The sequence below is a fragment of the Physeter macrocephalus genome, chromosome 11, assembly GCF_002837175.3.
Source record: "Physeter macrocephalus isolate SW-GA chromosome 11, ASM283717v5, whole genome shotgun sequence".
Lineage (NCBI taxonomy): Eukaryota > Metazoa > Chordata > Mammalia > Artiodactyla > Physeteridae > Physeter > Physeter macrocephalus.
In genome coordinates this window covers 161151345-161162432 of record NC_041224.1, presented here as the reverse complement: position 1 = coordinate 161162432, position 11088 = coordinate 161151345, and the positions used below count along the sequence as shown (strand labels likewise).

The 11088-nt window shown below is 46.2% G+C and overlaps 1 protein-coding gene across 3 annotated transcripts in view; it reads left to right on the top strand.

The window, feature by feature from the left end:
• The first annotated feature begins 3419 nt into the window (after positions 1–3419).
• The window catches only part of STON2 (stonin 2), a 153063-nt gene continuing 145394 nt past the window's right edge, over positions 3420–11088 (top strand). For all 3 annotated transcript variants that reach the window (XM_024133173.3, XM_028496254.1, XM_028496255.1), the window contains exon 1: positions 3420–3526. The gene's annotated coding sequence lies outside the window, so the exon portion shown is untranslated. The remainder of the gene's footprint in view (positions 3527–11088) is intronic.

Genomic DNA, 11088 nt, shown 5'->3' with positions numbered 1-11088 from the left:
GACAATCTGACTTTTAGCTGTTTTTCACAGGCTTTTCTGTTTCTCCACACTTTTGTACTTTTAGCTACTACACTTTAGGATTTGACTGACATTTCCTTCACTGACAGTTCCTGCACTCTCAGAATGCATGGTGTGGACTTTTTAAAAAAAAAACAATTCAGGGACTTCTTTGGTGGCGCAGTGGTTAAGAATCCTCCTGCCAATGCAGGGGACACGGGTTCGAGCCCTGGTCCGGGAAGATCCCACATGCCGCGGAGCAACTAAGCCCGTGTGTCACAACTACTGAAGCCCGCGCGCCTAGAGTCCATGCTCTGCAACAAGAGAAGCCACCACAATGAGAAGCCCGTGCGCCGCAACGAAGATCCAACGCAGCCAAACATAAAAAAAAAAAAATTAACAATTCAGTGATTTTTAGTATATTCACAAAGTTGTGCAACCATAACCATTATCTAATTCCAGAATATTTTCATCACCACAAAAGGAAACCCCAGATCCATGAAGCAGTCACTCCTCATTTCTCCTTCCCCCGGCTCCTTGGCAACAACTAATCTGCTTTGTGTCTCTATAAATTTGCCCATTCTGGAAATGTCATCTAAATGGGATCATACAGTATGTGGGCTTTTGTGTCTGGCTTATTTCACTTAGCACAGTGTTTCCAAGGTTCATCCATATTGTAACATGTACTGTATCAGTAGTCATTCCTTTTTATAGCTGTATAATATTCCATCATATGGATGCACCACATTTTGTTTATCTATTCATCAGTTTATAAACTTTGGGGTGTTTGCACTTTTCAGCTATTATGAATAATGCTGCCATGAACATCTGTGTACACATTTTTTTTTTTTTTTTTTTTTTTTGCTCACTGCTGTGGCCTCTCCCGTTGCGGAGCATAGGCTCCGGACACGCAGGCTCAGCGGCCATGGCTCACGGGCCCAGCCGCTCTGCGGCATGTGGGATCCTCCCGGACCGGGGCACAAACTCGTGTCCCCTGCATTGGCAGGCAGACTCTCAACCACTGCACCACCAAGGAAGCCCTGTGTACACATTTTTGTGTGCACATATGTTTTAAATTCTCTTGAGTATATACCTAGGAGCAAAATTAATGGGTCATATGGTAACTCTGTGTTTAATTCTTTGAGGAACTGTCAAATTGTTTTCTAAATCAGCTGCACCATTTTATTTTGCATACATTTAAGAGAGAACTATTATTTTCTTTACCTGATAGTGCTTGACATACAGAAACTCCCTACTCACTGTTGGGTTGGATGGATGATCACTTTGACCCCACACTAAATATCCATTCAGTTTGGAACTGGAGGATAGGGATGTGGCCCCAGTCTCCTTAATACCACCCTATTAACCTGTCAGGGATTTTAGTCAATCAGTTCATGTTTATTGAATACCTATTACTTCCCATTGCCTGACAGCCATGGGAACTAGAATGCTGTAGTGAGGATATAACACAGGTAAGGGGATGACTACCTTTGCCTGGGAGAGTTAGCGAAGGCCTCATGGAGGAAGAGCTACATTAGTTGAGTCTCGAGTGCTAAGTAGAAGTCGCCAGGGAAGAAATGCCACACAGGAATTAGAACTAAGCAAAGCATTCTGCTAGATGACACAGGGCATAGATGGATACATAAAGAGTTCCTGCCCACAGGAAGACTCCAGAGTGAATGTGATGGAATCCAGATTCTTCTTCCACTTATCCTTCCAGAGGGCTGAGTTTAGTGTGATGATACCAGGGCTGATCCATTTAAGAAATCATCTTGGGTCAGCCTAGTTCTTTGCCTGAAGTAGCCTTTCTTCTTTGGAGTGACAGTATGACCAATCCAAATGGAATTTCTGCTTTGGCAAAAACCACAGCCATGGAAAGTGAGGAACTGATGCTTGGGGAGGGATGCTGGTGAAAGAAACTTCCTCGTACAGTCTGTTGTGCCCTCAGGTTTTTACCACGTGAGGCTTAGGCTTCACCTATGCCCAGTACATCTTTTCAATATAAAGTGAATTGATTGTCCGTTGATATAAACTGGAGAAAACGGAGTTAATTTCCTCCAGGGGTCTTCGACTCCTCAAAGTAAATGTCTTTCAGCTCACGCAAGGGCAAAAATCAGGCTGTTTAGAATGGGTCAAGCTGGTTTTCACTAGGGTCTTTTATCTTCTTTGTCAAACTAAATTTCTCACTCAAGGGTTCTGGCAACATAGGAAGCTAGAACTGGGGGAAATACCTGCAGGAAAATGGTTACATACTTGCTGTCAAGAAGACATTACTGCAACCAAAGTCAAAGTTCCTGAAACAGAAACTACTATTTGTTTCTACTCATTGTCTATCTGGGTGTTTTGGGGGGCGTCCTTTTATGAGTGGTAGAACAAAGTTCTGGGAGCACCCTGATTTACAGTGGTTGTTTTTAGTCTTTAGAAAGGTCCATTGCAGGTGGGAGAAAATGTTGGGAGGACTAAAGACTATGAAATGTAAGAAGAAATGAAGATGAGAATAATTTTATTCCCAACAATCCCTCTCCATTCTAACTTGTGCCTCTCCATCGCAGCGTGGAGTTACTGAGTGTGACTTCCAGATGAAAATCTCTCCATACTCAGAGCTGATGTCACTTATCCACACGGGACATGTGGACATCCTTATGACAGATGTTTCCTGTATTTCTGAATTAATATATGTAAAATACTTGGAAAAGTGACTGGCAAATAATATGCGTCACGGAAACGTTAGGGTTGATGTTGTTGTTGTTATTATTATTATTATTCAGGCTCATCTCCCTAGCTAGGTATAAATTCCTTGTAAAGGAAGATCTAGTCGTCCTTCTCGTCCTTAATAATTTGTTAACGTGATTAGGACCTTGGACAAGTCGCTTACTCTTTGCAAGCTCTGGTTGCACCACAAAAGATTGCGTGTCAAGTACGATGTGAGTCCACGAACATAATTTGGCGCCCACTGTTTATAAGCTACTGCCCTGCGTCCTACGCCCTTTTTTATAGTAAAAGTATTAAATGAACGTGAAGTCAAAACCCCATGTAGGAGCGACACCGGAGAAGCAATGATCCCTACTGTCCTGCCTTGACACACGGTGTGGGAGAGACTCCTAGGGGATCTCCACTCCCTGCCATCCCCCTGCTACTTCGCAACAACGCTTTCTGCTCCGCCCCGTGCCTGGACTCCACTCGCGTGGAGGGGAAGGATCCCGGTTTCAGCGTCTGGATTGGGGTATCTGGCTGCACCGGAGACGCGAGGCAGCTGTGCGAGGGTCGCCGGGAGCAGGTCCAGTCAGGCCCCGGCCCGCCCCACCGCCCCGGCTCCTGGATGCCCAATCAGGGCGCAGCTCGGGCGCGCGCTGCGGCCAATCAGGAGCGGCGGGAGCAGCGCCGGGAGCTGGCGGGCGCAGAGCGAGCTCCGACTGCGGAGCGGGCGGCAGAGCTGCCTGGGAGGGAGGGCGGCGAGAGCAGCACTGCGGACCGGGAGTCCCGGGCCAGCCCACGGCCCACTCTCTGGACCCTGCGGGCGGCGTCACAGGTAACCGAGCCCGCGCCCCGCACGGGGAGGGCGAGCGTGCCCGGGGAGAGGGGCCCCGCAGGTGGAGCGGGCGGGGGGCGAGCTGGCCGCTAGGTCCTAGCGCCGCTGGCGCTGCCCGAGCCCCTAGCGCGCCGGCGCCTACCTCGGCCGGAGCCCCCGGGAGACGCGTTTCCACCAGTCGCCGGCGTCCAGGGGTGAGAGGGAGTGAGGTGAGTCGGCCTAAGGCGGGCGGGGGTGGAGTGGGGGAAGACAAGACACCTGCGACACCCACACTCATACACAGACGCTGTTTGCCAGTGGGCGTCTTCCCCGGGATCTGGGTCCCCGGGATGTCTTCATTGGCTTGAGTATAAGGGAGGCGACAACAGGTGTCCTTGCGGACGGTGCTTTTCTCCCCCAACCCCCCACCCCGCCCCCCTGCGCCAGAAATCCCGGTTTGGCATTCTGCCCCACCTTCGGGCTGTCCGGAGACAGGACCCCAGCCTGGCCTCTCAGGCGCGCTGCCCGCTGGACAGCGCCCAGAGGCGGCCTGGACCTGGCGGACCCGGGCTTTGGATGGAGTTTCCTCCTCGCGTTGCCAAGCAATTTGCAGGACACCCGCCTCTCGCTGAGATGAAGAGAGTTGATGTGGTGTGTGTGTGTGTCCGTGTGTTGCAGCCTCTACTAAAAGGAGCTGCCCGAGGGCTGTGAGTGAATCATTAACTGTGCTCTTGTGCAGCTAGTGGCTTCTGCCTGTCTCTTTTTCTCTTAGGCAGGTCCTTCGTGCTCTGTGTGCCTCACTCTTCTAATCTGTAAAGCACGACAGTGCTTTTACCTGCCTGATAGCGTTGTTTTGAGGAGTAAATGAGCCAATGCTGAAAAACACTCAGGACAGCGCTAAGTACTCAATAAACGCTGGCTCTTAGTATTTATTACACGGAGTGGATGGTCTTTTAAAGAGTAAATCAGACGTGTCCAAACCGGCCCAGTGACTATTGGAGCTCCGAACAGCTTTTTACACTTGAAGGGGAAAAATACTGTTAATAATGTTAAGGATGGTATCATTTAAAGGTCCTGTATCCTTTGAGGGATTAAAAAAAAAACCAAAACCCTGCTTCATTGGAATGGTGAGAGAGATAAATGGATTCCAATTAGTAACAGAAAACTTTGTATCATTCGAAAATAAATGGTATGAATGTTCTGTGAAAAGAATATCATGGTACTTTGTTAATCTTTCATTAATATCGCTGATTTGGGGGGAAACTGTGAAGGTTCTTATACTTCCCACTCCTCCCTTAAACAAGTAAAGTTTAAAAAGAGAGAGAAGAAAAGAACAAACAAACAGCCCAACCACACAACAAAATGCCAGCAGCTCAGAGAAACCCAAAGTTGCACTTCCCACGTTAGGCGATTTTTTTTTCCTGTTTCCTACCTGGGTGGTCGGGTTCAGTTCTTTGCCACTGTGTCACTTTCCTTGTTTAATTTGAAAAGTCAAATAAACGTTTCACTCCATGAATTTGTCTTTTTAAAAACTAAAGTATCAATGTGTATCAGACTTGCTGGATTTCTGAGCCCTCTGCTACTTGCTTCCTACCCTCTAACAAACCCAAAAGGACCTTACCAAAAATTCTCTAGGGTGGTGTTAGTGGGAACCTGTCTCTTCCACCACATTACCACCATAACCGGGGACCTGGGGGAAGGGCACAGACAAAGGGCCCCAGTTCTCCTAGGGTCTCCAGCGCATTTGCCAGCAGGCTTGGAATAAATACATCCACTTAGAGATAGTGATTATCTTCTCAGAGGGTAAGAAGCCCACTTCCAGATGCAAATCTTTCAAGTGTCAAATTAATTCACCAGCCTTTTCGGGTGTTGATGAGGAGACCTACTCTCTTCACCTGAGTGGGAGGGTTTGAAAGCTCCGTGCTGGAGGAGGGAGAGAGACCGTGGGGCAGGGGAAAGATTGCGAGTTCAGAGCCAGACCCACCCCTGGTGAGAACTCTGTCTCTGTGGCTGATGGCTGGGAAACTTGGACAAGTTGCTTTGTTTATCTGAGCCAAAGTCTCTCACGTTGTAAAATGAGGACTCAAAAAAACATTTTTTTTGGACGAGTTCTAAGGATGATGCTAATGAATAGAAAGCTCCTAGCACTGTTCCAGGCATGTAGTTATAGATATGTAGCATGCAGAGGAGGTCCGCAAGGTGAGAATGATCAGCTGTACCTGGGAAAGAAAAAAAAAAAGAAAGGACTTTACTGAGGGGATACACTTGAGCTGAGTGTAGACGAATGAGCAGTTCTCTTGTGCAGACAGAGTTGAGGTGGGATTAGAAGGAAGGGTAGGGCAGAGGGGAGAAGTCCAGATAGAGAGGATATGGGATATCAGAAGTGCTATAATAGTCATCTTAGGCAAAATAAACAAATATCCCCCAAATCTCAGTGGCTTACAACCACCAAAGTTTATTTCTCACATACGCTGCATGTCCAGGGTCGGTCAATCTTGGTTCTGTTCCTCATCTGTCTTCATTTGGGGGTCTATTAAGGCTTAAGAAACAGCCTGTTTCTGGGACAATACTAATCTTGTTTATGGGAAAGAGAGAAAAAGAGAACATGACAGAACAAAACTATCATAGTACTTAATGTCTGCTTAGAAGTAGTAGTTCTCATGCTGTTGGCCAAGGTAAGTCACGTGGCCAAAATTGATGTCAGTGGTATGGGGACTCGTAAGCCTCCTGCAAACCCGTGAGGCAGAGCTGATTAGGAGGGAAAGTGCAGAAGGAAACAAGGCCAGCAAGGTGTCCTAGAGGGAGATGATGCAGGGCCCTGGGTTGTGTGCCAGGGGTTTGGGACTTTATCCTATGGTCAGGGAACAGCCGCTGAAGGTTTTTTTTTTTTTTTTTTTAATTGTTTAATTGAAGTATAGTAGATTTACAATGTTGTGTTATGCTGAAGGGTTTTAAGTTGGGGTTTGGTATGATCAAATGTTCAGGCCGAGCACACATCTCTCGTAGCAAAGTGGGAAGAATGAAATAGGTGAGACTTACAGGTAAGAGATGATGAGGGCTCAGACTAACACAGCAGCCTCAAATCTCTCACTATCTGTCACATGACTTGAGTCCACTCCTAGAAGTGGCTCATTTGGCACTTGTGTGGCTTGTCTTCTTAACAAGTCTTCTCCTAAAATGGATGTCTCTCTCATCTTAAAGTCCTTATTTTATAATTGTCACCTAAAGCAGCTGTTCTCAAAGTTTAGGGTGCATTAGAATCACCTAAAGGGCTTGAAAAAACACAGATTTCTGGGCCCCACCCTCAGAGTCTCTGAACCAGTAGGTCTTGGTGGGCCTGGGAACGAGCATTTCTGAGGGGTGCTCAGGTGATATTGATGCTGCTGGTCCAGAGACCACACTTTGAAAACCACTGAATTAAAGGGAGAAATTAAGACATAGTTGAGGGAAAGGCCAGAATAAAAGGGCCTAGTGGAAGGAGGAAAAAAATCTGGAAGGTCCCAGCATAATCCCTGTGGCAGTTTTGCTGAAGGCTGGCTCTGGCCACAAACAGTGGGGTCTGTAAGAGTGACTGAGTCTCTAGGTTTCTATTGAATTGCAGATACAATTCTCGCAGTGAGGAAACGAAAAAAGCTCAGATTCTGAGAGGTAAGAAGTGTACAAGTGCTGCTTTATCCCCTCCCTTGTAATTCTGCCCTGACTTCCTGTCAACGAGCACATTGCCTGGTTCCAGACCTTGCACTCAAGTCTGCCAATGTATTTCCCATCCTGATCCATCACACTTCTTGTCATCCCAGTTTTGATATCTTTTGGAGCTGGGTTGGCCCTCTGGGTGGACATTTGGCTGAATTTTAAAGTAGTCAGACCAAGAAATTGCTCTCTTCTCTTGAGGTCACGTTCATGAATAAACATCTGTATCATATGATCATGCAAACTGTGATCAACCCCCCCTAGATAAATAACCCCCTGAGAACCCAAAGTCATCCATGGTTTGGCTTATACTAATGGTTGGAGCAAGTTGTGACAGTTCCCTTAGCTGTGACTCACTGCTCCTGTAATGAGAGAGCATTCCAAGATCAGACGTTAAGGAGAAAATATGTTGGCATGTACAACATGACACAAGAAATAAAGCATAGTGAGGGTTTGTTTTCGTTTTACTGTATTTTTCTCAATCTTGGATGTGACAAAAGTTTGAACTCTACTGGGGTCTAGATAATCAGTGATATGCCTGCCCAACACACCATGTGAATGAATGAAATACTTTCAGGGTCAACATTTTGAGTGCTAGCTAGCAGGTTACAGTATCTGTTTCAAGGTGGCATGAATGTAAAATGGTCCATTGGGGTGTTGAATATACTGGAAATTCTATGCCTATTAAATTTGTATAAGGTAAGAAATGTCATGGTGGGCCTAAGCTATAATGCGAAGTGAGTGAGATTTGAAAAGATCCTTTTCCTAATACAGATTTAAAAAAAAATAAATTTATTTATTTTATTTATTTATTTTTTGGCTGCATTGGGTCTTCATTGCTGCCTGCGGGCTTTCTCTAGTTGCGGTGAGTGAGGGCTACTCTTCATTGAGGTGTGCGGGCTTCTTATTGCGGTGGCTTCTCCTGTTGCGGAGCACAGGCTCTAGACTCACGGGCTTCAGTAGTTGTAGCACGCGGGCTCAGTAGTTGTGGCTCGCGGTCTCTAGAGTGCAGGCTCGGTAGTTGTGGCGCACGGGTTTAGTTGCTCTGCGGCATGTGGGATCTTCCCAGACCAGGGCTCGAACTCGTGTCCCTTGCATTGGCAGGCGGTTTCTTAACCACTGCGCCACCAGGGAAGCCCCAATAGAGATTTGACAGACAAATGACACCTTAACGGTGTGCTCTTAGAGACGGGAGAACTCCCCAGGATTCCCTCCAGAGGGGGGATGTGAAAGCTTGGAACCATAACCTCTGTCCAGCAGGCCTGAGGCCAACTCTGTTGGTCAGATCTGTCTGTTTTCCCTGTCCAGGTAATTTTGGAAGGCCAGCTGTTTCCCCTCTTCCTGCAGGGTTGGCCTTAGTGCTACCTTCTCTTGGTCAACTCTACGGTGAACTCCTGCAGTTCCCTCAATCTCAGGTCTTCAGGAAACTTGGTCTAAAGTTTCAAAAGATGTAGCAAACGAAACCCTAGACATGAGTGAGAGCCAGTGAGGAAAGGGACACTTAAACTAGCCAGGAGGGACTTAAAAACACTGAACATAGTCATTAGAAAGTGTTACTATTCACTGTTGCTTAACATTTATCCAGAAATTTGATGTTTAAGTAACATACATATTAAATAACTAGATAACTAGTATACTCTCTGTATGTTTATATTGAATAAATGCTATAATGTATACCATATATATATTCAGCGTCTAGCAATTTCAGGTGGTGGATTTCCAGTGCTATTGTTGTCTTTCTGAAATACAATAACATAGATAGAAACAACCAAAATTCTATAGACAGATTAAAGAAGGGCAGGATTGAAAACTCAAAGTCCCGTGAATCTTTTGTCCATTGTGTACACCTCTGTCACTTCAGCTGGCCCTACACCAATCCAGTGTGCACTGAGGTGGCCTCACCAACAGGTAACAGATGGTCAATGTTCTTTGCAACATTTAGTCGCAATGAGGAGTGTGAAGCTACTTGGCAGGTTGCTAATGGCCCAGTAAAATCTTTGGAAGGTGGCTTCATGTGAATGGCATTGAGCACCTTCTAGGTGCAAGGCTCCGAGGAAGACATTATGAGGAATTCAGAAAAGTGTAATACTTAGTCCTCTGACACGGCCTCTAATCTGAGAGAGAAAAGGCATAATATTTATGCAAAATTAATAATAAGTACATAACAGTGAGGCCAAGAGTAGCCATATAATAAAAGGGGGTACGCATGCTGTGAATCCAGAGACGGGATCTTTCTGAGGTTGTCCTGGACGGGAAGGCTCACGGAGGAGCAGTCGCACTGGATCGGAGGTAGAAGTCGCATTTGGGTGGAGCATTGGGGTTTAGGGAATGGACCTAAGTGATCTGTGGCTCTGATGGTCAGCACAGGCTTGTTTAGGACCGTGATGCGACTTCTGTATCTGGAGTGAAGGGGTCAAGTAAGAGAGGAGAAGGGAAGCCTGAGCTTCTTGAGGTCTTCCTTTCTTGACCGCCATCTGACCATCTAATCCAAATATTCTGACGGCTTGCACCTCCTGACAAATGAAGCCATTCATTGATTCATTAGAAGATGAGTAACACTGGACTTTCATTTGACCTTCTTAACATTTCATTTTATTAACAGGAAAGCACTTTGGAGCTAAGGAGGACACACCACTTGATCAATACAATCTAATCCTATCATAAACTCTGTCAAACTGGCAGGTGGTTGGTCTCTCTCCGCTTGCAAAATGACTTGGGAAAGTCAAGTGACTTGTTTCAAGTCATGCAGGAATACCCTGGCACGTCCACATCCCCAGATCCCACCTCCTTGACATTTGGTGATGCCCAGTGTCATTTGCTTTGCAGATCTCCGTAGGGATGGTGGCTCTGAGTACTTGGGTCCTTGACATTTAGTTAAGATTTTCTCCATCTATTATTGTAGCCCATGGAGGCCCTCAACTGTAACCCCAAGAGGTCCTTGTTAATTTTAATCAGGGGATGAGATAATTACACCCTTCTCTTTCAGGCATAATCCTGGCTCTCACTGTAAGAAAGTACTATTTCAGTGCTGTGGGTCTGTGCAAACACTCCCATCTGAATGAACAGCAATCTCAGCCCTCTTCATGCCAAATGGCAACCAGTATAGCAGGACTATCAGTGGCTTTCAATCTGCCTGAACTTTGAAGTGAGACACCAGACCCTTACCAGCACGATAGAATCACTCCATTGGCTGCCTTTTGAAGTTAGCTAATTGCTTTAAAAAAAAAAAAAAGTGAGATGCTTTAAATGAAAACAGATTTTATTTCTGTTTGCTTTAGAAACTGAATATGTTTGTCTGTCTTTCCTGACGTAAGTTTTTAAAAGAGGGAAATTATAATACTGTGGTTAAGTGGATAAGGCTGGGGTGATCCATAGCTTATTCAGTTATACATTGTTTAAATGTTGTCTGTTTTGTGAACCCAGAGCTGTCAGAAATACAGTTTGACTTGTATCTTTGCCAAACATAAAGTATTTTTTAAAATTAATTAATTTATTTTTGGTTGCATTGTGTCTTCGTTGCTGCGCATGGGCTTTCTTGAGTTGTGTCAAGTGGGGGCTACTCTTCATTGCGGTGCACAGGCTTCCCATTGTGGTGGCTTCTTTTGTTGTGGAGCACGGGCTCTAGGCGCGTGGGCTGCAGTAGTTGTGGCACGCGGGCTCCGTAGTTGTGACTCACGAGCTCTAGAGCTCAGGCTCAGTAGTTGTGGTGCACGGGCTTAGTTGCTCCGCGGCATGTGGGATCTTCCCGGACCAGGGCTTGAACCTGTGTCTCCTGCATTGGCAGGTGGATTCTTTTTTTTTTATTTTTATTTTTTGCGGTACGTGGGCCTCTCACTGTTGTGGCCTCTCCCGTTGCGGAGCACACGCTCCGGACGCGCAGGCTCAGCGGCCAT